Below are 3,864 nucleotides of genomic sequence, written 5' to 3' on the forward strand. Positions count from 1 at the left end.
CCGGGCTGGGGATTCGAACCCGCCACCTTAGGTGTATGTGGCTGGCGCCTTAGCTGCTTGAGCCACAGGCGCTGAGCCACAAGATTTTTTTAAAAAGGAAACACCACACTCCCCTAAAAACATGTAATCATTTGCAGCAACAGAACCAAACCTGGATTGGATATAACCAGTCATCTTGTATAGAAATCTTCCCACCCTCCCCCCACACCCAGTTCCCATTGTTTTCCCCAATTGGGGTCCTCGATACATGTGCTTCAGGGGGTTGTACTTTCACCCATAAATACATGTCTAGGACCCCCTGTTTGCTTGTTTGCCAGTTTTTTGTTGACTTTCATGGGCCAGTCTTCTATGATTCATGTGTTTTATTGTTAAAACCAACACTGATGGAGCCACACTACTAACAAAAGGAGGGTCAGGACAGCTGCTCCCTCCATAAAAGTGTTTGTCAGAGATAGCTCGGCACTCGTAGGAAAGTGGTTACTGCGCCAGCCACATACACCAAGGGCGGCGGGTTTGAACCCGGCCTGGGCCAGCTAAACAGCAACAATAACAACTACAACTGCAAAAAAATAGCCAGGCGTTGTGGCAGGTACCTGTAGTCCCAGCTACTTGGGAGACTGAGGTAAGAGAATCGCTTAAGCCCAGGAGTGTGAGCTGTGATGTCACAGCACTCTACCAAGGGCGATAAAGTGAGACTCTGTCTCAAAAAAAAAAGCAAAAACAAAAACAAACCCCGTGTTCTCCAGAGGAGAAAGAGAAACCGCTGGAGTCAGTCTAGTTTATCACTGGGGCTTGCAAGTGGTGCTTGTGAGAAATCCCCACTCACTCTCAAGAGTATTGGTACTTGACTTCCCTCTGCAGCCTTGCTTGCTCCCACGCAATAGTCATTGTAGGCCCCCTGCTCAGCCCCCGCCCAACAGGCGAGTCCACCCCTACTGGCAATGAGAAGGCCCTTCCTCTGCACCCTGCCCCCCTCTCACCTCCACATGCCCCACTGGGTCTTCTCTGCTGCACTGATGGAAGTCTTCCTGGCGTGGCTGCCTTTTTCTTGACGCATGTAAGCAGGCTCAAATTTTATCTTACCACATTGTTGGCTGGTTAACAAAGTGTTCAGATGTTAGAGGTGCTAAGTGATTCTATATTATAAGCAGCTGAGAGAGGAGTAGGGAAGAAAAATAAGCTGAATTTGGAACAACTGGAAATGTGAGACGGGAAAAATGAATCAGGAAACAGCTGCTAACACACTGTTGACAGCAATTTTATGCAGAAACTCTTCATGTTACCTGGTAACTCAGTGACCAGTCAGAAGTCTTACATTCCTTATCTGTGATGTCAACACTAGACCACCACCTTTCCCCATCAAAGGTCCCTCTTGGGGTAAAGCCTTTGACACCTCCATTGGGCTGCCCTGCAGTGTCTGGCCAGGGGTGCTGCTCCTTTCTTGAAAGTCTTTCCTGCACTGATGCCCTCTGGGTTTCCTACCTCCTCTCTGTTTTTCCACCTTCTCCTTGGCTGAGGTTCCCCCTGGCATGGCTGCCTTTGTCCTTAAGCATGTAAGTATGCTCAAAGGCTAGTGTCCCTAGGATTTTGGCCGCAGCCGCCTTCCCCACTGCCCCAAGGAGGCACTCCTGCCCAGCTCCCTGGTCTATGAGCTTCCCCTCCTGCAGCCCAGAAAATGAAATCCTCTCCTGTGTGATTTTCTTAGCAGGTTAAGGGAGATCTTGAGTCTGCAACCAGTACTAGCGGTCAGAGACTCTGAGGGAGGGAGGGCTCCTCATCTGGTGTTTCAGCCCCATGGGGAGGCTCTGGTGATACCTCAGCCCCCTGGAAACCTCTCTGCAAGATTTGGACCTGCAGGCCTCTCAAGTTTTCACTCTGTTCTCAAACTCTGTGACCAAGGAAGTTAGTACACACTGTTCTGTTCACTCTGGGCAAGCTCTCCCCTCCTCCAGCTCCTCAGCTCAGCTCCAGACTGGAGTACCCGTGAAGGGAGTGTCACTTCCCCCACGGCAGGAAGTGCAGTGGACTTAGGCACTGGGAGAGGACAGGTACTGGCAAAAGGCTGTCCAGCCAAAGGGGCTGTGAGGGTGCAGGCTGACCTGCCCTTAGACTGTGCAGGAGAGATTGGCTGAGTGCCCGGAGAGCCACAGCATCAGGATGACAGGATATCAAGTCCTCCTCAGCCTGACACTTGTCACTAGGTGCTTTCTTCAGTCAGAGACAGGGATGTCATCAGGCTTCCCAAATACCTTGGCTGGGAAGCAGCACAGACTGCAGTATTCACTAACAATTCACTAGACAAACAGTCCCTGCGCCAGATGCTGGCAACACTGGGGCATGGAGCTCGGCACACGACTTGCTGTCACAGAACAGACATCCTATCAGGCAGAAATGGGCCAAGTAGACAAGGAAAAGAAATAATACCTGGCAACGAAGAGCAGTGCAGAAAGTTAAAGGTGATGTGCTCCTGACACAGAGGCCACTAACTTGACTTGGGAAGCCGGGAAAGGCCTCTCGGGAGCTGTTTAGTCTGAGGCCTGAGTAAGTCACTGTGCAGATCTGGGCGGGAAATGGCAAGTGCAAAGTCCACAGTGGGGACAGCATGTAGGAAGAAAGGAGGCCAGGGGAGCTCAAAGCAAGAGGTGGGGAGAGTAGGGGGGATCGGGAGGGTAAAAGCAAAGAGGATGTGGGGCCTGTGGCAGGGTGCTGTAGACTGGGGTGCAGGGTTTAGAGTCTGCTTTCAGGTGTGATGGAGTCTATGCAGAGAGGAGCGTTAAACCCAGGAGACAGACGTGATATAGTTTATATTTTGAAAATATTTCTTTGGTTGCTATGTAGAGATTAGGGAAGCGAAAGCAGGCAGGGAGACCAGTTAGGAGACCAGGGGACTGTAGCAGGCGGACAGTGACGGCTTAAACTAGGGTAGAGCAGTGAAGACGGGAGTTGAATGCAGGAGATAAAGCTGTCAGGAGGTGGGCCTGCCCTCCGTGGCAGTCTACAGAGGACTGTGGAGCCATAAGACATACTGAGGGTCACCCCATCTGGTGTCCCAAGCAGTATTGGCAAGTCTTTTGGGATTCTCTGTTTGAGACCATGCACACCACACCACCAGTGTTCATCCCCGTTGCACTGAGTGGGCCCTGGGATCCTGGTCACACGGACAGAGGCACCTGAGGAGGGCAGGGAAGTGTCATCCTTACAGAGGAGATGAAGTGATGTCCTTGGAAACATGATGAGGGGCTGATTCTCCTGCTCACTAGAGCAAAGCCCCAGTTTCACTGAGCCATAGAATCCCACTGGTGTCTTGACACCGTGTCCCAACCTTTCCCCAGGCCCTCTCCTGGTCTGTGCGTGGGTCCTCTTTAGGTGCCCCCCCATTCCTGGCAATGCCCAGGTCTTTTTGCTCCCACCCCTCTCTCCCAGGGGCATCCCCCCTCTGTATCACACACAGCCCCAGCCTCCCCTCACAGCGGCACAGCTAGAGGGCTTTCTTAGGAGCCAATCATGTCCCTTTTCAGCTTGAAACTTTGGGTCCCCAGAGAATTCTAGACAAAAGCCAAATTGTAAAGCAGAAGTAATTCCAAAGCTTACCCACATCCTCCTCCTCCTCCCAGCCCCCTCTCTTGCTGCGCCCCACTTGCCCCCAGAACGTACCCCCAGTTCCCCAGTTCCCCACTGCCTTTCCCTCAGGAAATGCCTCTCTTCCCCAGTAAACTCTGCTTGGCCTCAGGTCTCTGTCCTCCCTCCGTCCTTGGAACCTGCACCTCTCTTCAGACTGGAGCTGGGAGGGATTGGGTGAGCCCTGGAGAGCAGAGCTGTCTTTTCTTTTCTTTTCTTTTCTTTTTTTTTTTTTTTTTTTGAGAC

This window comes from Otolemur garnettii, unplaced genomic scaffold (genome assembly GCF_000181295.1).
Source record: "Otolemur garnettii isolate 467f Iridium unplaced genomic scaffold, OtoGar3 scaffold00045, whole genome shotgun sequence".
Taxonomy (NCBI): domain Eukaryota; kingdom Metazoa; phylum Chordata; class Mammalia; order Primates; family Galagidae; genus Otolemur; species Otolemur garnettii.